Here is a 26454-nt window from a genome sequence, read left to right as displayed (position 1 = left end):
AAGTATGCAACCATCTGAATAAGGGCAGTGTCCTAGGCAGAGTGAAAAGAAAGAGAGATGGTCAAGAATTTGATTCCTGTCAAGAAAAAGAGCAGTGACGGCGTACATTTAGTTCCATGGAAGCAAAGAAAAGAAGTAAGAAATAGGCTTCAGAGGGGTGTTGAGAGCCCAGGTCATCAAGCACATGGCTTTTGTGAAGATGTGGTGTCACTATGAATAATCGAAGGCTTGGAGCACAAGACTAGCACACTCTCATTCATTCATGGAGTGTAGGCTGTGGAGGATACCCTGATGGGGAGAAAGACTGAAGCAGAGAAACCTGGCAGTTATTACAATAGCCAAGGGAAAAGGGATGGTGGTATGAACTTGGGCAGCAGTGATGGAGTCAGTGCCATACAGCCAGAGTCTAGATGGATGTCAGTTATGTAAGGCAAGATAATTTGCTAATTATCTTGCTATATTTATTATGCAAAGTAAGAACAAGGCAATAACTGAAGGTTTGTGAGGCATGAACTAAGGTATGACGTTTTCAACAACTGATGAAGAAGGCTGAGGCAAGAGCAAGTTTGGGAGGATGAAGATGACCCGAAGGTCTGCTGTGGGTGCATGAAGTGTGCACCTGTTAGCCATCCAAAAGGAGGGAGTTAGCCAGCTGGTTTGCTATGCAGAAAAGAATTAGACACTTAGGGAAGTCATGCACTATGTCAAGTTATGCAGTCACCTTCAATGTGGGACACTAAATCCCATCTGAGAATGAAGGAAGAACGTCCGTAAAAGGGAAAGTAAGACAGAGGCAGAGACAGGTTCTACCTGCCTCATAACTGCACCTGAAAATGAGAGGCAGATCAGATGGAAGCTCACAGCAAAAAGGGACTTGAGAAATCTGTTAGTTTCTTATACTTGCCTTTTCCCTTAAATTCTTGACTGTCTCTACTAAATTTATTTCAGCATTTGACATTCTTTAAAGGGGTGCAAAGTGAAATTGTAGAGAGAGAGCATGGGTGCAACTAACATGTTGGGGACCTATTTGAACAGCTCTGCCCTCAGGGCCTAAAAGCCTTCCCTGGGTACCAAATCACAGGTCATCTCAGAGTTCCTACAGATCGCTCTCAGAATTCACACTGGGAACAGAATCTATCTAGGATAGTCAAAAGAGCTGAGATGGGAAGGATGGTTTGCAGAGGTAGTGAGAAGAGCCTGCCTATTTGAAACTCTTTGATCAAAGAATGTCCAGAAAAACATGAGGTTCTGGACCATTCATGTGAAGTCAGCATTCTTTGACATTCATCTAAAGAGCGTCCAACTCACAACTTCCCCAAGGCTGAAAACTTTAATGAAGATGCTTGATCTAGCCATTCATTCTGTAGCAGGCTTTATTGAACAACTTTATTGAACAAACCTGTGTATGCCCAGGTTTGCCAAGAGAACAGACGGTAAGGTCAACCACAATCAATGACTTGATGGAGACCTTTGGGTATCCAAGCTGAACACACCCCCTTACCCAAATAATAACTTAGTCACTGGGATGATATATAGATCATGAGGAGCTGAAGAGTTGGCTGAACATTTAAGAGCGCTGCCTATTTTTCCAGAGCTTCAATTCCTAGCATCCATGGTGGCTAGCAATCACCTGTAACTCCAGTTCTAGAGCATCTGACTCCCTCTTCTGACCACTGCAGGCACCAGACACGCACATGGTGTATAGATGTATATGAAGCAAAAAAAAAAACCACATAAAATAAAGTTTAAAAAGAAAGACACAATGATCACAAGTGACTTCAAATTTTCAAGCTTCCATCACATTAAAGCCCACTGACCACAAATCTGTAAGTTGAGAGCAAAAAGTGTCCATATAAATATATATATGGACTTTATATGTCCATACATATAAAGTACCAGCCACTCATAAGAAAAGGTAAGGCAGGGATCTGAAAAGGTATGATGTCCTTAATGCTCTATGTGGAGGACTGAGAAGAGTGATTTCAGAAGAGTTGTCTACAAGAAAATCCGAAGACAAAATTGGTGTGACAGTCACTGCCCTGCTGTCTCTCAACACCAAATCAACCCATCTGCACTGTGTTGCTTGGCACTACTTTCTCAGTATTCCCTAGCCAGAGAGATTCCTGTTAGTTTCTGTCAATGAGGGAGAATGGTGTGAAATTGGAAGGCAAGGAGGAGGGAAGACACACTCCTTTTCTATTTACAGCTCTTGTAAGTTTCTTTCCAGCAGCAGAGCGCAGTTATAACACCAGCGATGCACACCCTCCAGTAGGCTATGCTCCTTCAGGGACAGAGGATGAACAGAGACATGCCAATTCCACAGACCACCAGACTCACGCCATGCCTCCTTCAAAGGTCTGAATGCCAGCCAAATGGTAGCTCCCCACGGGAGCACAATGCGTAGCACTCAAATATCAAAGCACCAACCTCATAGGTCAATTCCCTCACCTCTGAGGGAGAACAGATCTGTTGATTACTTCAACCCCAATTTTGGCAGCTTTTGACAGGTACTGTGTGTCTTGGAATTAGTTCTCCTTTCAGCCTTTCAGCCCTACTCTGTGATGGTTTTTCTATATACCACAAACTTTTCTCTGTAAAAGCTGGATGCAATTCATCTCTCATTGAATGATGAGTGTGATCGAATCATAAAAAGCATCATTGACAGTATCTCCTTCTGCTCACTCATTTAGGTCATTCTCTGGGAATGGCCATTGCTGTGGTGTGAGGACACTCAAACAGCCCTGTGGAGATGTCTGTTCAGCAAGAAACCGAAATCTTTGACCAACTGCAGGCAAGAAGCCAAAGCCTCCTGCCAATGGTTATGTGAGTGGGCCATCTTGGAAGCAGTTTATCCACTATCAGCCAAGCCTTTGGGTGACTCCAAGCCTGTCCAGTAAACTGACAAAAGGATCATGAGAAGGTACGCCTGAATTCATGAACATGAGGAACTATGAGATAATATGTAATATGTTTGTTGGATTGAGTCACTACATTTGAAGGTAACTGAGATCTACCACATCAGCTAGGCAAAGTGGCCAGCTCCTTACATCAGTGCTATCCCCAGGACTATCTATTATAGCCATTGCTGGATCTTGATTGATAGAGTGCAAAAAATCGAAGGGTCCCTGAAGATAGGATTCTGCACTGGGGTTACCCTTGTTAACTTTAAACATAGCCCTCCTTTGCTTACCAGTGGAAGATGGGATAGTCACATCTATGAAGTGGGAGGTGATGTATGCTGTGACTATATTTTATTGCCATTGGCTAATAAAGAAGTTGTTTTCAGCCAATGGCTCAACAAAGTAAAGACAGACTGGAAGATGTATATATGGAGAGAGAGAGAGAGAGAGAGAGAGAGAGAGAGAGAGAGAGAGAGAGAGAGAGAGGAGGAAGATACTGGAACTTTACCCAGTAAGCCACAGCCATGTGGCAATACACAGATTAATAGAAATAGGATATAAGAGCAAGCTAGCAACATGCTTAAGATGTTGGCCAAACAGTAATGCAAATAATATAGTTTCTGTGTGATTGTTTTGGGGCTGAGCAGCTGGGAAGGAATTAGCAGCCTCCTCCAACACAACTATATAAAATAATTAAGCAGGTGTGTTGGTGCATGCTTATAGTCCCAGCACAGGGCAGGTAGTGCAATGTCACTCGTAGGGGACCAGAGAGAAATATATAAGAGGCATCACTACAAAAACAGAAATGATCAATAGTATTGTGGTAAGATAAATCATTACCTGTGGCTACACAGGATGGATTATCTATTGAATGAAAGTCTTTGCATGACAAAGTGGTTGATGGTTAATTCAATATTTATCACCCTAATTAGTACAATAATGAGTAGGCACGGAAACCAGGGATCAGCCTCTCCTAAAATCAGGACACCAAGCATCAGAATGTATTGCTGGCAGTCAGAAAACAAACTCTTATTCCTCAGAGTCACAGTAGATATGACTGAAAATTAAATCCAAGCTGTAAGTGTATGAGTCATATAAGATGAGCCTATTTTTTTCTCCTTATTTTTTTTAATTTAAATAACATGTTTTTCATTTATTTTACATACCAAATTTCTCCTCCTTCCTCTTCTCCATTACCTTCCTCTTTCTCATCTTCTTTTCTCCCCATTTGCTCCGCCTCCATCTCCATTCAGAAAAAGGCAGGCCTCCCATGGGCTTGCTCAGAGCAAGGCACATCCAGTCCAGACAGGAACAAGCTCCTCCCTCTTCTGTCCAGACTGGGCAAGGTAATCCAGCATGGGGAACAGGTTACCAAAAGCCAGCTAAGCTCCAGGGAGAGGTCTTACTCCCACTGTTAGAAGCCTTACTAAGAAACCAAGCCACACAACTGCCACACACATGTAGAGAGCCTAGGTCAGTTCCATGCAGGTCCCCTAACTGTTGGTCTGCTGTTCTACGGGTTTTCCCATCTTGATGGCCCTGAATGAGCCAAGTACAGCGTGAAAGTTCAGATGTAGATGTCGCTCAGAAGTACTAGATAACTCCTGACACTTTAAAAGAATGTATTTGTGGACTTGGACAAGGATGAGTATTTCTAATCTAATATCCCTAAGCCTTAATCACAAGCAGATGCCATCGCTGCATTCTGAGGAGAATGGTTTTCCCTTGCATGAGTACCTGGTGATAACTTGATGAAAACCTACCACCTTTCAAATGGATGCCTATTCCCCTACCATCTGGCACTATCTCAAGACCTATTACCAGCACCAGATCTCCGCATGCTCCAGGAAAGTGAAAGTCACATCGCTTTTGGAAAAAGAAAGCTCATGTGCCCAAGAACAGCCAGACTTTGAAAATGCACACTGGCACAAAATTGAGTAATAGATGTGAGAATGGGACTAAGGGTATCATACCCTGAAGGACCATATGTAACATTAGAGCAAATCAAATGCACTGCTGTAGTCAAGTAACTGTAGAAAACTCTATCCCACTGACTGTTTTCTGAAATATGGACCCAAAATTCATCTGGTTTGATCAGGGTGAGATGGAAAAGTTTCCTTGGCCTAAAACTGAAGAAGGAACAATCGTTGGAAAACAGGAATGTTGGAGAAAGCATAACTCTCTCCAGCTGCCGTATTCAACAAGAGAACCAAGATCACACCCCTTTCACCAGAGAATTTGGATATGTGGTGAGTGGGAAATCACCTCCCAAAAAAGCTCCGAGTTCAGTGACTATCTTTTGTAACCAGCAGGTGATAACACAAATGAGTTTCCTGGTTTTAGAAAGGATGGTGGATTTCTGAAATACTCAGGGCCAAACAGTAGGATTTTAACCACTATAATCAATGAATAATGACCAACCAATCAGGGTTGACCCAAAGGTATCTTAAGTCATGACTAATAGATCACAACATTTTGATAATATAAACCAGCACACTATGTATGTATGTATGTATGGATGGATGGATGGATGCATTTATGTGCCATAATGAGCAGATTTGGCTCATAGCATTGGCAAAGTACCTCTTTTACCTGGGCTTTCTCTAAAAAAGTTTACAAGCAAGTTATTGTTCCCTTTGCAGACGGTTCATTTTCTCTTGCCAAAATCATATTCTGGACTATTTCTCTAAGACGTCCACAAGAGTGGGTCTAACTTAATCCCCATTTTCAACCTATGTAAAAGGCAGAAGTATCATGAGTTGTTACAAAGCTAATCAGGGGGCCGTTTTGCCTGTAGTCCCTGCTGTAGGTGCAGTGTTTCCAATGAGAGGCTGAGGTGTAGCTATGGTCTGGCACATACCTTCATTTTATTTCTATATCACAAATCTCAGGACAAGTGCTTATTGTCACCATACAGAGAGAGCGGAGTACCTTCACAGGCAATGCTAACTCTTCCATTGTCTGGCAAAATCTTATCCAAAGAGGTGCTGACCACTGTGACATTTCACAGAACACTCTGATGTCAGTTACATTGACGAAATCATGCTTAATGGACCTTATGAGCAATAACTGGCAGAAACTTTACATATTGTAGTAATGTGCCAGCCAGGAAGTGAGGAATAATGGCCGCAGTTTTTCATAGACTGTCTTTTATGTATTCTTGAAAGAAATGATCTGAGGTCACTCCAATGACTTAAGCTCCTGTACTACCAAACCCTTAGCCTATTTGAAGTCCTTTAGCAAAATACTTTATTCTGAGTGATTTAAAATAGTAGAAGTTAATTTCTAACAGTTTCAAGGCTGCAAAGTCCAAGTTCAGGATATAGGTAGAATCAGTATCTTAATAACTATCACATTAATATTTAATTCCAACATGAATTTGGGGAGGAGATAAATATTAAAAGCACGTCAAAATCTGTGTGTCACAGAGCTTCAAAGCTTTGGTATCTTCTATGTACAGAGAATGTAACTAAATCCTTCCTAATCTCAGACATTGGTTTATATACGACAACTCAGAGACCTAGGCTGCACATCGTTCACCCTCATAATGTAATGCACAAGGTAGGAAAGGCTGACTTGAAATACAGTAAGTTATGAGGGTGAGGATTGCATCATCTCAGTGGGTCAAAGTTGAAGAAATAAGGCCCTTCTGCAATCACCACTCCATCACACTAGCTAGCATTAATTGCTCGGTTGCATATCATCCAGCAGGGGTCCTGTAGTCATGAAGGCCAAGGAGGTGATCCTCAGTGAGGAATCATCCATTCCAGGCACACCGGCCTCCTGCTGTACTTCACACGTCTTCTTCTTCCTGAGGTTTTTCACATTTATTTTATCTTTGACCTCAGATATCATCTCCCCAGATAACCACAGGGCCTTGCGTTCTTTTCTTTTGAGTCTTGACTTTGATTCATTTTTTTTTCATAGAAGCCTTCTCCCATTCCCTTACCTAAAACTCAGTTCCTTTCTTGTTTAATTTGTTTCCTTGAGCCCACATTGCTGTTTAGCATAATGTAAGTTCTACATTTCTCTTTTCATTATGCATCTCCCTCACTGGACTATAAGCACCATAAGGGGAGGAGTGGGTTCCTAACAACTGTATCTCCAGCCCTTAGAATAGTGCCTGGCTTATAGCCAGATTCCCAGTAAATACTATTTAATAAATAAACAGATATGCAATCATGTTTTTTTTTAAAAAAAAAACATGAGAATAAAACTGTAAGGGACACGTTACACATCTTTTAAGCTTTCTCCCTTTCTTCCCAAACCCAGGCAACAATCTTATCTAGATCTTGAATAGATTCTATTTTATGATTTCATTCCAAAAATACCCAGCTGTTTGGGGAGGATGGGGAGAGACAGACAGCTCTGATAAATTATAAATGCCCTAGGAAATTTCAAAAATTCTATTCCCTGCATTCTTCATAATACATTATACTTTGACATTTATAAAAATGAAAAACAAATAGAAATTAATCTCATCTTTAAAATATGAATCCTATAAATCTTATTGAACTATATTTTATCACACATTTTCAAAGTATGTATAATACTTAACTTTGAATTCATTACTCCTTTGCAACTTAAGATTTTTGAATTAATAGATGTTTACTTTTTATAACCGTTAATATTTCTACCCCCAACACATTTGCTAATCCTGTACTATTCTGTTCTCTCCTGTAATATTCAGTTTTCAACCTTCTTCCAAGAGCCAGTTTCTTAAAGCAGATTAGGAAATGAAAGCATGCTGTTGGGATTGTAACACTGGCTGGGAAAGTTGGATCTCATAAGTGATGCAAATGACTAAAGTCTACATAATTTCAATAAACATAGATGCTGGATCTAAAATTGTAGCATGTTCCTGTTAAAAGGTCTGTGTGGACAGATTGAAGGAGAGTCTACAATTTCCACAAGGAAGTTCACACACAAGCCCCATCTAGAGTGGACTCTGGGGGAAAGGTACATCAAAAAAACTATTTAAAAGCACTGTAGATACAGAAAATTTATAGGAGAATGAGAAAGAAAATGCCAGAAAGCAATAATCTAATCAGGTCTCCAAAAGCAATTTGAGGAATAAACAGTATGTCTATATAGAGTCAAGGACAAACTTTTCTCCTTAGCAGTTTCAAGGTTGTGTTAGCTCAATCACTATGGCTCATGACGAAGCACACATAATACAGATGAAGAGAGAAGACCATATTTATTATTTGCTAACTATTCCACTTTGAACCAGGTCCACTCACATCCCTTCCCTTTCAACTGCACACACTTTTGCTTTATTGTTTGCACACAGGTATGAGAATATCTACATAAAAGTAAGGCAGATGTTTATAATTTGAGAAATCACTGCTTAAAGTTTAAACTTGTGATACATCCTTTTTTCTTCCAGATTTGAAGGTCTCACTTTACAGACCATACTGCCTAACGTGATATATTTTATTTATTAAATTACTTTTAGCTGTCAACTCTCAAAAAATGTAGGCTCAAAAAGGTCAGAGATTCTGTTGTTGAAGTTGTTTTATACACTTATATAACCTCAGCATTGAAAGTAGTGCCTGGCACACAGAAAGCACTTAATAAATATTTATAGAATGAATGACACTGTCAAAATAACTTCCTAAGTGAATAAACACATACAGTACAGTTAATTCATTATGCTGTGTATGTATATAAAAACTGAGCCTCATAGAGTTTGTCCTAAAAGTCTGGTTTAGATCAATATTCTCTTGAAAGATAAAATATAAAAATAAAAATTCATATAATTCTTGGATTTGAGAAATTTATACTTTGGTTAAGGAATCAAAACTAAACACAAAATGCTTTTTTAATAAATAAATGTAAAATAAATCATCAAATCATTACACAGACTGTCCATAGACAGATTCAATGGGAAGAAAAACAGAGAAAAGCTATGCGACCTTCATAGAGAGCTTCTTAAGGAAGATAGATTCTGAAGCAGAAGAGTAGAACATTCAGCATGAAAAAAGCAACAGCCAAAGAATATACAAGCTTTCAAAATCATCACTTATAGAAAGACATAGTGAGAAAAGCTTAAAGGGAAATAAACTTGAGGGGCATCCATGGATCTGTGCTGCAGACATTAAGGGATGTTAATGAGGCACACTGGGTTTCCGATGCAGGATCCATGCAGTGACTGATGCCCCAGAAAACATTCATGGGGTGTTTACTGTGTGCTAGAAATTATGTTAGGTACTGAATAATAGAAAATCAATAAAGTGAAGTCTCTGTCCCCATAAAGGTTACAATCTAGTGGGAGAGAGGAAAATACAGCAATAAATACAGCTTCTTATGTGGCTATCAATATTTGGCAGACATGCAATATGACAACTCCAGCAAAGTTGCTTAGAAGATCATATAGTGGTGCGGGAGAATTGTCTGTATTCTGTCAATCATATTTTAAATAAATGCTGATTGACCAGGCAGAAAGTATAGGCGGGAAAACCAGACAGGAAATAGAGGTGGAGCAAAGAGAACAGGAATATTCTGGGAAGCAGGAAGCTCCCTCCACCACTCCTACCCAGATCACCAAAGAAGCAACATGTGAGCTGACAGCTAAAAAGGTACCAAGCCATATGGCTAACATAGATCAAATAATGGGTTAAGATAAGTCATAAGAACTAATAAGTAGCCTGAAAAAAGCAACAGCCAAAGAATATACAAGCTTTCAAAATCATCACTTATAGAAAGACATAGTGAGAAAAGCTTAAAGGGAAATAAACTTGAGGGGCATCCATGGATCTGTGTCAATCAGCTTTACAACTTATAGAGATCTCTGTGTGATTGATTTTCTCTGGGACTTGCCGGTTGTGGGGTACTGGGCGGGAACAGATACCCCAACAAGCCGACCCTCATGTTACAATATAGTCATAGAAAGCCTTCTGGTGTAGAAGCCTATGAGTTGAAATTTTGGTGACCATATCTGGAAAGTTACAAATAATAGCCAAAATATTTCAGTTAATACCTTGATATGAGCACAGAAAGATGTGAGAAAAGGAACTGCTGAAATCAAGGGGCAGAAAAAGCCACATCTTAGAGGGTGTATTTTACAGAAAGGTAGGATGCGGTCTGCCCTTCAGACATCCATGACACATAAGCACAGCAAGATTGAGTATCCAACACTGTTTTAAATAAACAAAAGTCAAGAGAGAATTCCTGTTGACAAAGACTGCTTGTTTGTTCCTGGACGCTTAGACCCAAAATAATCACATAGAAACTATATTATTTGCAATATTGTTTGACCAATAGCTTAAGAATAGTTCGGACTAACTCTTACATCCTAAACTATTTCTATTAATTAACATTTCTATTAATTTATGTATTTATTGTCATGTGGCTTACTGGCAAAGTTCTAATGCATCTGCCTCCTGTGCACCGCTACATGGCTTCTCTCTGACTCTGTCTTCTTTCTCCCAGCATACAGTTTAGCTTTCCTGCCGAGCTATATTCTGCTAAGCCACTGGCCAAAACAGCTTTATTCATTAACCAATGGCAATAAAACATATTCATAGCATACATCACCTCCCCTTTTCTGTCTAAATAAAAAGGAAGGTTTTAACTTTAACATAACAAAATTACATATAACAAAACAGTTATCAAGCAAGAATTACAGTTACAATATTTATATCTACTTCATCTTTTATCATAACTAAGTAAAACTATAACTATCTATTCTCCAACTCCATCAAAGACCCTAGAATATAATATCTAAGTTAACAGGAAGTGCATTGTAAGCAACTTCTAAAACTCTAGAATTGACAGAGACACTTGCTGCCTTCCAAAGTTCTTCTGTAACATTGGGGCATTCAATATTCAGCCTACAGGCCCATAGTATCCAGCATACTTTCCATGAAGCTGGAAATTTGAAGATCTCTTATGCCTAGTACTGTTGTTCTCTTCTGTATACTGCAAGATGTCTGGCAGTTATTTCACGAAGTAGGAACTGCGAAGGACTGTCTCACATTCTTTAGACAGCTTCAGCAGTCATTTTTTTTTTGTGGGTCCTGCAAATCCAGTCAAACAGTTTAGGAAAGAGCAGTTTCTTGCCCAAATGGCTAACAAACTCCATAAGGAGCCTCTTTAATGCTCATAATCCTCTTAAAGTAATTGGTGCTGCCAGGAACAGATGTGTCTCATGTCATAAACAGTCCTAAGTTATTAAGACATTCTAAAAACCATATTATAAAGGTCTCTGAAATATTTGAAGAATACCTATCTAACTGAAATATATCTCTATATAGTTAGAAACCTAACTAACATGACTAGAAGCTTGGCTATTATAGATGATTATCTATTAACCTTTATTTCTTAATTATACATTACATTTTTAAATAAGCTGCACAAATACAATACCTTAAGCAAGAGCATAAATGCACATATAACAAAATTGATCTAAAATTTGTATCAATAAACCAAGATCCATACCAATGCAAAGTATTCATTTCTATAGCAAATCTCCCTTTAAATATAAACAAACATTTATAGACAATCATTTAGGGAATTTGGGTGTCGTTCTCTCCAAATTGCTTTTTGCTTTTTGTTGGGCAAAGTAATTTTTGGGAGTGTTCAGAGAGACCTTTCAGGGAGACTTGGTCCATTAAATCACATTAATCTGGAAGGAATCCACAGGTTCTCATAAAACCTGCTTGCCATAAGCCCATCCAGAAAAACAAATTGTGGCTATCAAGAAACTGCTCTAAACTTTGTTATTTTTGTGTCTAGAATTCCTTTTCATACGCTCTCAGGTTTTACAAGGATTTAGCTGGCAACACATTGGTGCAGCATTCTGTGTTTTTATCTGAGTTTTTTGACTGAAGAAAAACATTTGATTCTGGGGACTGCTAAGCTAAACCAACAAATAGACTTTAAAGGTATCTTGACTTCAAAATTTGGGTCTAAGCATATGATGCTTTGGAAAAGAGATTCTTCTTTTGTTTGCACAGAGGATGAGAACCTGTGGATTCCTTCCATACTAGTGTTAGGAAGAAAGCTATACAAAGGAAATTAGATTCAGAGTTTTTGTTCTGAAAAGAAATAAGAGGGGGGAAGTATTGTGGGACAATGGTTTTGTACCCTGTAAAGATTTGTCCCTTACACTGGTTTAATAAAATGCTACTTGGCCTGAAGCCAGGCAGGAAATATAGGCAGGGAGACATGAACAGGAGAATTCTGGGGAGAGGAAAGGCTCAGTCTGCAGTTGTCACCCAGATGCAGAGGATGAAAGACGAGAATGCCTCAATGATAAAAGCTACCAAACCATGTAGCTAACACAGACAAGAATTATGAGTTAGTGTAAGATGTAAGATTTAGTTATAGAGAAGATAAATAAGAAGGTGAAATTAAAGAAAATCATAGAGTTATCCTCCTGAATATTAGAAGTAGACAAGATTTCCAGGTAAAACTTGGGTGCATGGGTGTGGGGGGTGGGGGTGGATGTAAGGGGAGATGGGTAGAGAGAGGGGAGAAGGGGAGGATTGGGGAAAGCTTGGGGAAATGGAATGGGTAGGACGGAGGAAGGGCGGATATGGGAGCAGGGAAGTAAATATCTTAATTAAGGGAGTCATTTTAGGGTTTGCTAGGGACTTGTCTCTAGAGGGATTCCCAGGTCCAAGGAGAGGTCCCCAGGTTGTTCCTTGAGCAGCAGAGGAGAGGGTGCCTGAACTGGCCTTGTCCCATAGCCACACTGATGAATATCTTGCATATCACCATAGAACCTTCATCTGGCAATAGATGGAGATAGAGACAGAGACCCACATTGGAGCACTGGACTCAGCTCCCAAGGTCCAAATGAGGAGCAGAAGGAGGGAGAACATGAAGGAAGTCAGGATCACAAGGGGTGCGTCCACTGACTGAGACAGTGGGACTGATCTAATGGGAGCTCACCAAGGCCAGCTGGATTGGGAGTGTTGGAGCATGTGATCAAAATGGACACTCTGAACAGGGCTGGCAATGGAGGCTGACTGAGAAGCCAAGGACAATGGCACTGGATTTTTATTCTACTGCGTGGACTGACTTTGTGGGAGCCTGGTCTGTTTGGATGCTCACCTTTATAGACCTGGATGGAGGGGGGGGAACTTGGACTTCCCATGGGGCAGGGAACCCTGACTGCTCTTAAGGTTAGAGAGAGAGGGGGAGGTGGGAAGGGGGATGGAAAAGGGAGGCGAGGAGGAGGTGGAAATTTTTAATAAATAAAAATAAATAAATAAATAATAAAAATAGAAAGCCTGAGCTGCTAGGCCAACCAGCTTACAATTAATGTAGATCTCTGTGTGTTTCTTTGGGACTGAACAACTGCAGGACCAGGGAGGACAAAAAATTTTATCAACAAATTCCAACTTTCATAGAAGAAAAAACTGACACATTCCCCAAATTTTATTGAAAATCATAATCTCACAGATTCAAGAAACACAATAAAAGCATTAAGAAAATTACACCAAGACATACCAAATTACTGAAAATTAGCTATAAAGACACAATCATAAGTGAACTTGAGAAAAGACCTGCTGTCTACATTGAAAGGAAATGAAGGACAGATCGTTTTTCTTTAGACGCATGTGATCTAGAAGGAAGTCTAGTGATGCAGTACTACAAAAAAAGAAAATTGATTTTTTATTTCATTGAAGGAACAGCACAACCATCTCAGAAGGTGCCAGAAAATGCTGGACAAAATCCTCTCCCCATTTATGAGAGGAACTATGAGCACTGTACAGACAGAAAGGAATGTTTATTATCTGATATAAGGTATCAAAAAAATATTACTGCCCTGCCTACTACAAAAGACTCAAGTAATGTCCCCTTCTTCAGAGATAAGAGAATTCTGACCATATTTTTGTACTTGGAGTTTTACTTATCTTCTAAATGTCCAAGATAGTATTTTTTTAAAAAATAAAAAAGTATTTAAAATTAAAACTACGTTATGCAAATATGACTACAACTTACTACCCATATAGAAAATTCTAACAAATAGAATAAGTTAGTAGGTATAATATATTCACAGGATACAAAGCTAATGTGAAAAAATATCTGTTTTCTGCCTTCCAGCAGTGATCATAAAGATTGAAGGGGAGAATATCCATAGCTTTAAAATATGGAGTACCCGGGGAATGATTTAACAAAGTATGTACATGAAAATTGCAAGACCTTGAGATGACAATAGTGTCTGCCTCCCTTATTCTAGCTCTTAGAGACAGTTACCATGAGTTTTCATATAGCAGGATGTTGTTTATTGACTTGTCATTTATTATTTTATTATGTTCAATACTTCACTGAGTATTTAAAGCTTAGATCTTTATTATGAAAGGATGTTGAATTTTTTAAAATTTATTATTTATTTTAGGCATTTATTTAGATGATCATATGGGTTGGTCCTTTAGTAGGGTTTTTGTATTATTGGTTAGTATATCTTGAACCATCCTTTTATTCCTTGGATGAATTTCACTTTATCATGGTAAATAATCTTTTTAATGTACTGTTGCATTCTGTTTGATAGCATTTTATTGAGGATTTTCTCACGTGTGTTCAAATAATAAATATAAATTTTTAATTTTTAAATATAAAATTTTAAAGAAAAATTTTATAAATTAGAGGTTCAATCAAAGATTAGTACATTAAAAATTATCAAGATCACTAGACACAAGAATATAAGTTAAAATCATGTCATGGAAGTAAATATCTACGAAATGTCATAGTTTAAAGTGTTGGCAATATAAAGAGTTCCCTGGAATTTTCATATATTGTTGATGAGAATGTAAAATAGTTAGTACTCTACTGATCTTCGGAGCTATCACATTTTTCCCCAATATCTGAATAACCTAAACAAATGCTTCATTTGACAGTTATCCATGAAGTTAAAGAGCACACATTATAATCCCTAGATAACGTCCAAGATAAATAAAAACCTGTGTTCACACAGATGCATGTGTCAACGTTAATAGCAGCTTATTTGCAATAATATGAACTAGAAACAGTTCTACTACCCATTACCCTCACCAATCTTTGGTATATTCACTTAAACCATTCTTTCCCTCAATAAACGGAAAAGGAAAACAACCCTGTGGTACTTGCAATAAAATGAGTGAATCTCAGAAACATTGTGCTAAGTGCAAAAAGTCAGGCCAGAGACTACTCATTATTTATATATTTCTAAATTTATGTAAAATTCTAAGGAAAAATAATTTGAACTGTGTATGGGCACAAAATATTGGAAGATGTGAGGGCAACGTCAAAATAGAACTGGGGAGCTTCTGGAATGACCAAAACTGCGGCAATGTCATGGTTGTAGTGATAGATACACAACCATAAGCATTTGTCAGTATAAATTTTATGTATATAAACTGGTGAATTTTATTTATTATTTTTTATAATATTTAGAAATATTCCTGTGATATTTCAGTACATGTACACAATTATCAAAGTGATCTACATATTGTCACATCAAACATTAAGCATTGATTTGTGTCTCTCCTAAAACACTCACTGCATTGTTGTTAACCATAGCCATCTTCCTGTGCTGTATAGAATAACTAGGTTGCTCCTTCCATCCAACTCTACCCCTGACCAGCTAAGATCTCTCTTCATTTCTTACCCCACACTCTTCCCAGTCTCCCAACAACTGCTTTTCTACTATCTGTCTCCTATGAGAATATTTTGCATAACTTTCACTATAAAAATGTAACTCATATATGTTGATTATAAGGACTACTAACAAGAAGGCCTATTATCAACCCCAAAATAGGTCTGACATTTAATAAAGAAGAAATAAGTAAACAAATGAATGACTGAGGAATGAGTAAATGTATGCCAAATATCTCAAACTCTCATAACAGAATGCTTCACAAACAGTGTGTTTGCCTTAAGTTCTGAAATTACATGTATAATAGTAGTAGTAAGATCCTTGGAGTCTTACTGCAGCACCCTGCTTTCTGGCTGGCGGGCTTTATACAGTACTTTATAAAACATTTTACTTCCTAGAACTCTTTCTTGGATTTGGCTTCTAGCCAGGCAAAAAAAACAGAAAAAGAAAGAAAATGATAATGAAAGAAGGAAACCCTTGCAAGGTTTTGTCACAAATTTTGATATTCTTGTTACTACTCACAAGGGCTGCAATTCCATTCCACTGATTGGTCATTCTCAGATCACACTCTCCAAGAGTTTCTATCATTATGTTTTTCTTGCAATTTCAGATCCATGTCTGGATGACCTGAGAATAAGGTTGGGTGCCACAGTGAACCACTTCATCTATAATTCAATTTTTAATAACCCCAAATTGAGTCTTTTATCTATTGCCTCCTCAAAAAACTAATTTTGGTTGTCAACAAAGCCTGAGCCAGCAACATAGATTCAGAAGTTAGCCTTTATTTTGTTTTGCACTTCTAAAAACGATTTAAAGCCTCTTTTCTTCATAAGAGCACTATATAGGTTGCACACACACCCATCAATCAGAATTTCCAGGACCAGTGAATTGGCTCCAGTAAACGGGCCTGATGACCTGAGCTCCAGCCATCGGACCCATGGTGGAAGGAGAGAGTTGACTCTTGAGTGTTGTCCCCGACCTCCACTGGCACATTGGGGTCCATGTTTAGCAGCAGACGTGCATACACCATACACACACAAAGCTTACAATCACAAACAAGCGCGCACACAAACACACACGCTTTTTTTTCCAAAGAAAGAAAGATTGCAATGAGGAGTTTAACTTAGCTCTATCACAGTTTGCATTGTGAGGATGAGGTGCACACGTGTGACAATTGGCTTCTTTCAGTCATTTTCACCCAGAAAGTATTAATGAAGTGCTGAGAGGCTGAGAAGACCAAGCTTACTTACTTACTTCCTATCCTGACAACCTCCCCAGAAGCTATGACTAACCTCAACTCAACTCAGTTTTCCAGGAAGAATAAGATATGTTTCCTGCAGTCACTCACCGAACTGTGACCTATAGTCAGGCAGAGGTAGATAGGAAATGGTTATAGAAACTGAAATATTTGCTACTAGAAAATATTCTTTCTTGTTTAAATAAAAAGAATAGGAAACTTGCCACAGATCTAAAAGGCCCACTCCATAAACCCATATATATATATGGTTGTCACAAAGCATGTACTCGAGGTGCCTTACATTACAGAAAGATGGCATCAGCCAGACATAAGTGCTGACACTCCCTCACGGGAGTCATTCAGTCATTAATGTAACCTCTGGAAGATTTACCCAGAGAATGATGAGACCTGACCTCCAAAGCATATAAGCCTAAATTTAGCAACTAGCCCGTACACTTTATATCTGCCTGAATTTCAGCAGACATTTGAATATTTTGAGTTGTTCAGTAGACAGCCAATTAAAATCTTGTTGAAATAAATATAAGGTGTGCTACAAAAATGTCATCCCTCTGTGGCTGATCAGGTGGTTACAATTTGCATATCGTGTCCCGTTCAGTCATTATATTTTTCAAAGAAACTCGATGAGCAACTGCTGGAAGTTTAGATTCCCAGAAACCTAAGGAGAAGCAGATGTTTTTCTTTCAAATATTTTAGAAAGACATGTGATATTTTGATCTACTGGCTGATATTAAAACAGAGGAAGACTGAATAGCCAAGTACAAGACAAAGTTTGAAAAGAAAAAAAAAACTTTACTGGAAAGAGCCAGGTCACATTGCAAACAAAGAATTGTTGGTTTTCTGTATGGACAATATTGATGCCAGCTTGAATATTTGCCAAAATGGCATCTCGAAGCACCATTTTCAGTGATTATGAGTAAGACTAATTGATACAGTACAAATCCAGGCTGTACCGGATTCCATATTCTAGAAACGGTTGCTCCTCACCACACCTGCAACTCCATTTCACCACTCCATCTGCCTATGCAAGCTTGCATCACATGTTTCTTCTGCAACTTAGATCCACGTCGGGACAACCTGGGAATAAAGTGACATGCCACAATGAGCCGCTTCATATATACTTCAATCTTAATAACCCCAAATTGAGGGCTTTAGCTACTGTCTCCTCAAAACTCTAATTTTGGTTGTCAACAAAGCTTGAGCCAGCAACACAGATTCAGAAATCAGCCTTTGTTTTGTTGTTTAGTAATAAGTTCATTTGCATCTTACATTTTCAGCTAATTGTTAATGCTTTCTTAGATAATTTTTTATAACTTCATTGCAAAAATAAATTCTTATTAAGTTTTTTATAACTTCATTGCTAAATAAATTCTTATTATGTCTTGAAAATAGCTGCTAGTGAAGTATTTTCAAGGTCATGGGCTTGATCCTATCACTTCTAACAAACAAACAAAAAGTTCCTTAGTTATTTCAGAAGAATTATCCCTATGCAGAGATGTTTAGTAAATGACAAAGAGAGGACTATTTTTTTTGTTTTTGCTTTTTTTGTTTTGTTTTGTCTTGTTTTGAGGGTAAAACGGTATTTCGCATAGTATTTCATAGTGGGAGAAGATGTCTTAAGACTATAACACTATTGGTTTCAAAATGGCCAGTTGGGTTTACTTGCGTTCAATAACCATTTCAAGTATAGACACTTTACTTGAGATTGAACCTATGGACTTGTATGTGCTAATGAAGTGTTCTCCCACTGATCCCCATTCCTGGCCATTTTTAAAAAGTTATTTGTACTTTGATATAAGTTCCTCTCTAGTGGTCCAAGATGACCTTAACCTTCCTTTCCTCTCATTGCCACCTTCCAAGGGACTTGATTGGATTTAAATTATTTGTGTGTGATATATATGCATGTGTGCTGTGGGTGTGTGTACCAATCCATACATGTGTGTAGAAGCTAGTGTCTTGCTCACCTTATGCCCTTGACAGATAGCCTCCCAGTGAATCCAGAGCTAACTGTTTTTAGGCTAGACTGCCTGGCCAGCAAGCCTCTGGGGACTACCTGCCTTTCCGACACACCCTTGCACCTCTCTCTCACTTTCCCCATGGCCAACTTCCCTTTCCCCGTTCCTAGGTCTCTTTACCCTTTGCACACTCCAGCATACTGGGGGTTAAAGCATTTATGATCATCCCAGTCTTTTACCTGGATGCTGAGGATCCAAACTCAGGTCCTCTGTTCGCACAGCGAGCACTTTGACCCACTAAGTCATCCCCAGCCTCTTAATCACTTTTCTGTCCAACAGGTGCATGAACGCTTTTACTACAGCAATCTCCTTGCTTCACTGTGGAGCCATACTGTTCTCTTGAAACTTGCCATTCAGTTTATTCCAGTAATTTCTTCCATCAATTAATTAGCTCAAGTATAAAACTATACTTTAAAGGAAATCATGAAATTGCATTTAAATGTTTTACACATTAAATCTCTCACTACCCTTTTTATAACTTATTTTTAAGAGAAAGAACTGATAAATGAAAAAAATGAAGATTTTTATGAATGAAATAATTTATAGATCATGGCAAATTCAGTGCCCTGATTGTATAGAATTTACTCATATATCCCTCATCTCAGGAAAGAGTAATATTGCTGCTTAGAGCCACTGGTTAAAAAGAAAACTAATAGACGGAAACCATTTATCAGTGAGCCTCTACAGACCGCTGCTTTCCTTGTGTTGTTCCAGCTCTGCACCTCACACCCAGCAAACTGGACCAACAGCTGTTTTTACTGATGTGTGAGCCTGTTACGTGGAGGTGGGGAAAGGTGATGATTCTAGTCTGCTTTTAGTCTCCAGACATCTTTATATCCCAAAGAATTATTTCCTAAGATGCAATTTATAATTTCCAAACCGCTCTGCTGTTTGTTACAATCCAGCCGTCAACTCAGTTGCGGATGTCTGCATTTGAGCTGACTACATGCAATTAACACTGAAAAATAATGAGAGTGGCTTTCATGTGGGTGTGTATGGATGTGTGCTACACTCGAATGCAGCTATTGGAGGATGACGGCGCTGACCTGGGAAAGACATACACAAGGGGAAACGAGGCTGGCTACTTGTGACCGCCCTCTAAAAGGAGCTTTTATTTTTTTTATTTTCATTCATTTTTAATTGTGTTTGTGCACGCACATGTGCTCATGTGTGTGTCTGTGTGCACATGTGCATGTACGTGTGTGTGTGTGTGTCTGTGTGTGTGTGTGTGTGCGCGCCACATATGCAGTTGTGCATGCGCATGACATATGGACAGGTTCACATGCCATGGCACGTCCGTGGAGGCCAGAGGACAACTTTCAGGAACACCAGTGCTCTCCTTCCACCAAAGTTTCCAGGGACTGAGCTCTGGTCATCAAGCTTATACAGCATATGTTCTTTTGTCTGCTGAGCCCATTTTACGCATCCCCTTTGGCTCATGATAAAGAACAGTTCTTTCTGTGGACTAGAGTTGCTGAGGTCAACCGGATGAACTCCTGTTCACTACCGGAAGTGCTCCTGTACACTGAGTGTCTGATCACTGGCTAGCATAAGACTCCAAGGACCTGTCTCTTCTGGGACCATTAAGTAATTGATTTCGAGTTACTGGGAGAAGTGCAGAGAACAGCTCTCCAATGAGTAGAGACGTTGGTGTGGAGAGAGTTAAACCTAAACTTGAAGCACCAATACTCTCTACCTGCTTCACTTCAATAAATAACATTAAACCCTATAATAAGCTTCCTGGCTCCAGTACCTCATCTGTGGTAGGCAAATAATGATCCCCTCATTTAAGAGGTTGTTGTTAAAGCTAAAGGGGACACACAAAGTCATATACTGCCGTGCCAAGTCTACAGATGGTTCCCAACGAGAGATAACATGTACTGTTGTGGTATTTAGTTATGGAAGAACTGGAACCCTAGACACATTTCCCAAACAAGGAACTAGGACCTATTAAAACACAAATAACAACAAGATACAGGTTGGTTATGAAAACTATAATGCAGAACTGGACACTAGGACAAATTCCAGAAAGATATGAAGAATTTTGATATATACGCTGAATACACACCCTGGAGAGAATTGAGTTCTGTTAGCTGGACCCAGCAATAGAAGGTCCATACAAGTCAGAAACAGTAAACAAACTGATGGGAGAATCAGAGATCCAAAAAAAAGTAGGCCAGGATACTTCAAAACCAAAATTGATGACTCAATGTTTTCTAGCATTTTTGCATATCCAGTCAAGTGAAGGAAAGAACTATAAAGCAAATAAGCCTGAAAGACCAGAATTTTGCCATCTGGTTGGGGCTACAAGAAGCCAACATGTTCATGCAATCAACAGATAGCTATTAAAATACCTCCTAAGCAGGTTAGGAGGCCCCGGCAGCATACAAAAGACAGGAAACAGTTACCAGTGAGAAAGTGGTACTCAGACATAAGTGACTTTCTAGGAATGTAAATGAGCTTGAAGTGGATGCTTCCCAAATCAAGCTTCCAACGAAAGCAGCACCTAGAGAACTCCCTAATTTCATCTTTAATTTTAGCAACAATTAGAACTCAGATGTGTTTGTGTGATGGGGGAAGGATGCATTTGCTAGGCAAGTCCTGTCCAGCCCAAGAGGTCAGACTTCGGAAGCAGAAACACTGTGATAGTAACTATTGTTCTCAAGTCCTGAGGTCCTGATATTTCCTTAAGCAATAAGAAATGAGTATAGGGGCTCAGTATGTGAGATTATATTGATAGGAAAACAGAATCAAGATATACAAAGCCCAGAATGATCACTGAAGATGGCTGAAGAGAAACAGGAATCATTTTCTTAAAATTCCAACTTTGAATGGCATAGGTATGAAGAACGAGAGGTCCCTCTTGGTTTGCAATCAGAACAGGTAACAGAGAAAAGCCTACGAAACAGCTAAGCCAAGGCTCTCGCCTCCACCATCACATACAAGATAGTTGGAAGCAGTAGTTTTTCCCTGTCATTAACAACATGTGGTTTTATCTAGAAGAGTCACGAAAAACAAAGATGTCAGAGACTGAGGTACCTCAGGACCTCCACGAGAGTCTCAAAACAATAAGAAGAAAAGGCCACTTCTCCCAGACATATGGTGACCCTGAAAGTTATCATCCAAGTCAGAAAGTCCAAAAAGCAATCGATAAATGGAAGAAAAAAAGAATAAGGTGAGATAATATCCTTGCCCTGAGACGCACACAGTCACGATTTTTTCTCATGCTAGTTGAGTGTCAAGCGTAAAGAATAAAGTCCCGTACTTAGAAATGCTCTGCTCTAATGCCAGCATACAAACACAAACAGAAGGTCTGAAATCTGGCTACTAAAGTTTGGGTAAGATTTCCTTAAACATGAGTTTAAAGTTCTTAAAACAATTAGACAAATCCATGGAAATCTGAGGGGGGAAAATCATTTGAAGCCTGGGTTTCTATAACCAGTTAATTGTCAATCAAGTAAAAGAATAAAATCAAGACATTTTTTGACAAGCAAGAAATTTGAAAACTTCCCTCCCAGTTATATCTATAAAAAAAAACCTTGCATATGTACTTCTGTAAAAATATGCCACAAAGAAAGCATATGTCTCTCCTGTCAGTGACAAAAAAGAAAACAGTTAGAAATTCAAAAAAAAAGCCAAATGCTTCATCACAGAGCCACTCAAGTATGAATAAAATTATAATGTAGCATGATTTTGAGTTATTGGCTGACTTTAAAAGATGCCAGTTTTCCTTGACGCTTGAAGCATTCATCATTAAATGTCATATATTTAATGACATGAGATTCCATTTTCCTCCCGGGGAGTACCCACCAAGCCTCTTAGCTTTTCAGTGATAATTGCACACAGCAATAAACTTCGAGTTTCTCCTTAAAGGGATTCAGCTTTTTCGAATCGACTTATATACAGCACTCGAAGATCTAATTAGAATCATAAGTCAAACGACAAAAGTTTCTCCGTCTTAATAATATGAAAATTCATACAGAAGTCCAAGATACTGGAGTGGGAAATAGAACTGGCTAAAGCAAGGTCAAAAAATAATTTTTTTGTTAAGCATTCTTTGAGTTACTGATTTAAAGGTCCTCAATGGCCTCTTCCTTCACAACGGATGAGGATAACAAAAAATAGGTGCAAAGCAACACGAAGCCTTGCTGTTGGTCTTTCACTACATTGAGGACTATAAATATCATCTCAGAAATCATTTTCTCCACCTACAAAGCACCCATCCACTCCCAGAGTATTCCTGTGGCCTCACTATCTTTTCCTTTCCTCCTAGTTCTTTAGGGAACAGTCACACGTCATTTTAAATCCTGAGGCTTCGTGATCGTCTTCCTTTGTACAACTAAGTTTGCACTGAGCTTCCATATTGGTGTCTCACATATATACTAAGCATAATTTTCCCATAAGATGAAAGAAAATACACCCTTGAATCCAGCTAGCAAAGTGAAACAATCAATTCATTGGCATATCTGTTTTTCCTTAGAATTTGTAACAGATAAACCTTAAACTCTCATCCTAACATACACAGATTTAGCTCTTGTTCAGTGACTGGTAAAGGGCTACTTCAATGCCAGTCAAAGTTCACAGAGAAAAGCTAACAGCAACACAAACAAAAAAGCTTTAATATATAGCTCTCAGATAGCCTTAGACATAGACAGTCAGGCAGTAGATGACATAAGAGAATGAAAGGTTGTGTAAGGTATTAGGGCATGCATCATGTCATGCATGCAAAAGTCCTTGGCCAGAATATGGTCATAGGTTCACACATAATTGCAAAAGAATCTGAAAATATTCAGTATTATCTAATTAAATACCCAGATGGAAGAGAGAAATGAACTTGGCAAACAGATGGCCAGGCTGTCACAAAGAATATTGTTTTAAGTGTTTTTTAAAAGGTGGATGGTGGTGTGGCACACGCCTTTAATCCCAGCACTTGGGAGGCAGAGGCAGGTGGATCTCTGAATTCAAAGCCAGTCTGGTGTACAGAGTGAGTTTCAGGGCACCCAGGACTACACAGAGAAAACCTGTCTCGAAAACCCAAAATAATACAAATCATAAATAGTGTTTTTAAAAATGCAAAACACTTGCGCTATGGTTAACTACTGACTCAGCTTTGTCTCATCATTTGGCTTACATGCATCTGAAGGGTGGGAATCGTTGCTTAAACATCAGTGCTGTCTTAGCACCTTCACTTGCACAAATAGGTGTTTGAGAAAATCTCGAACGAATTAATTTTCTTGATTACATTCTAGTAGCAAGACAAATTAATGCAGCCACCAGGGTGAAAAATAATTTCCTTCCTCAATGGAAAGATCAAGCCAAGTATTTTGAACCGATTATATTTTTATTAAAATAACTATAATACAATGAACTCATAATTGGTTATTCCAAATAATAGCTGAGCTAGTGGATTTCAATATTTGTTTTATTATTGAATGCACAAGCAATGGAAGAGACTGCAAAACGTGCACATTCTCTCATTTTCCTTGAGAGAACAAAAACATGCAGAAAATGTTTAATGATACAGCGAATTTGGTAATTTTCTAATTTGCTACAAAAGCAGCAGCATTTATCAGGTGGTGTTTACATGTGTACGCTGCAACAAGCCATTAAAGTAATGGCCCTAACTCTCATAAATCAACTGAACAAATATGTCCTCCAATGCAGCAATGGCTACAGAGGTACCTCAAGCTCCAGGACACAGATTCCAAGGAAAGGATGAAGAAGAGAGAGAAGCTGATGTAGACAGACTTCACATATAAAAGAAAAAAACATCACTGAGGCTGAAGAACACCACTTGTAAACCGCAAACGTAAATAACGGTAGAAATAAAGACGAATAGATCCCAAGAGGCATGCTCTGCCGTTTGCTGATTATGAGTCTTTACATGGTATTGACTAAACACCAACAAATAACACCCAAAATACTCTGACTATGTGAGAAAGTATAAGATATAAAGATTAGTTGGTAAATACATGAAACAAACACCCTTTATCAAACAGTGATTCTTTAGACGTGGCTAGCGTGAAGATATCAAGAGTGAGAGCCAGAAATGGACTGCTCAAAACTGTGACAGTTAGGATGACAGCTGGCAGTAAGGACAAACTGTGTCATGAGCTAAGAGGCTATGATAGTGTTCAGGACAAGGTGTGAAGGACAGGAGGCAAGAAACTGGGGCAATTGCTGGGGATTGTGAATATGTCCCTCAACACATGAGATGAAGTTATGTTAGTACAAAGCCATCACAGTATGAAAATAACTCCAGTCAAAATTCATTGAACGTTGAGGAAATGGCTCGGTGTGTAAAATACTTGCCATAAACTGGGGACCTAAGTTCAAATCCCCAGAATCCACATAAATCCTGGCAGAGTAACATGTACACGTAATACAAGTGTTCCTATGGTGAGAAGTGAGGTAAAGACCAGAGACTCCTCAGAAGTTTCCAGTAAGTTAATGAATGCTGTGGCCAAACAAGTGTCCTCTGATCTTTATATGTGGGCAGTAGCATGCTCAGCAAGTATCCTTCCCCACCTCCCTCCCTCTCAGTCTCTGTCCCTCCTTCCCTCTCCCTTCCTCTTCTCCCTCTCCCTTCCTTCCCTCTCCCCTTCTTCTATCTCTTTCTTTCCCTCTCTCTCCCTCCCTCTCTCTATCTCTGTCTGTCTCTCTTTGTCTCTCTCTCCCTCTCTCGCTCTCTATCTCTGTCTCTCTCTTCTCTGTCTCTCTCTCTCTATCTCTGTCTCTCTCTTCTCTGTCTCTGTCTCTGTCTCTGTCTCTCTCTCTCTCTCTCTCTCTCTCTCTCTCTCTCACACACACACACACACACACATACACACACACACTGCCTTTTAAAATCCTGAACATCATAGTTTAGCAACACAGTAAAGCAGAGAGTATTCACTCTTCAGCCTCATGTTCTCCTTTTTGAATGGCTGTCTGGAAAGTTTAGCTCACCACTCCCCAATATCAGGAGAGAGCAATGGATTGCATTTCACAGAACCTGACAAAACACCCAAATTCAAAATTGATCAGAATATCAGCAAAGAGGTCAAGACCATGATGGGTTCACCCACTGAAACAGTTTACCTGGGCTAATGGAAGCTCACCAACTCCAGCCAGACAGGGAAGGAAACAGCAAAGAACCAAACTAGACCCTCTGAATGTGAGTAACAGTTGCAGGGCTGGGGCAGGCTGTGGGGTCACTAGCAATGGCACCCAGATTTATCCCTACTGTTTGTACTGGCTTTTGGGAATTCATTCTCTTTGGATGGATACCTTGGTCAGCCTAGATATAGTAGGGAGGGCCTTGTGCCTTACCCTCTCTGAGGAGTGGATTGGGGTCGGGGGGGGGGAGAAGGTGGAAGGAATGGGAGGAGGGGAGGGAGTGGGAACTGGGATTGGTATGTAAAATGAAAAAAGATAGTTTGTTTTGTAAAATAAATAAATAAAACAAAAACTAAAATTGATCAGAGTGACAGCAAATTTGTATGACTTTTTCATCATCACAAATGTGAAGCATCCTAAATGCATTAATATAAATCAAGGAAGAGCTGCCCGTGTGTCTATCCCTGACAGACAAGAGAGACAGCAAGACGGATTGAGAGACTGACACTGGGCAAGGAAAAGCCACGAAGATTCCAAGGATCAGGACTCAAACGATAAACACCACACCAAGACATTGCAGTTAGGTGCTCTGAGACG

General features: G+C 39.1%; 1 long non-coding RNA gene across 1 annotated transcript in view; it reads right to left on the bottom strand.

Moving 5' to 3' along the window:
* LOC148119365 (uncharacterized) overlaps positions 1-17823 on the bottom strand; it is a 32444-nt gene extending 14621 nt beyond the window's left edge. Inside the window, exon 1 of the long non-coding RNA XR_015735321.1 lies at positions 17698-17823. This is a non-coding gene — a long non-coding RNA (uncharacterized LOC148119365). The remainder of the gene's footprint in view (positions 1-17697) is intronic.
* Between the last annotated feature and the right edge of the window lie 8631 nt (positions 17824-26454).

Source organism: Myodes glareolus, chromosome 17 (genome assembly GCF_982192425.1).
Source record: "Myodes glareolus chromosome 17, mMyoGla1.1, whole genome shotgun sequence".
Classification (NCBI taxonomy): domain Eukaryota; kingdom Metazoa; phylum Chordata; class Mammalia; order Rodentia; family Cricetidae; genus Myodes; species Myodes glareolus.
The sequence above is the reverse complement of the archived record's forward strand: the minus strand, read 5'-3'. Positions and strand labels throughout refer to the sequence as shown.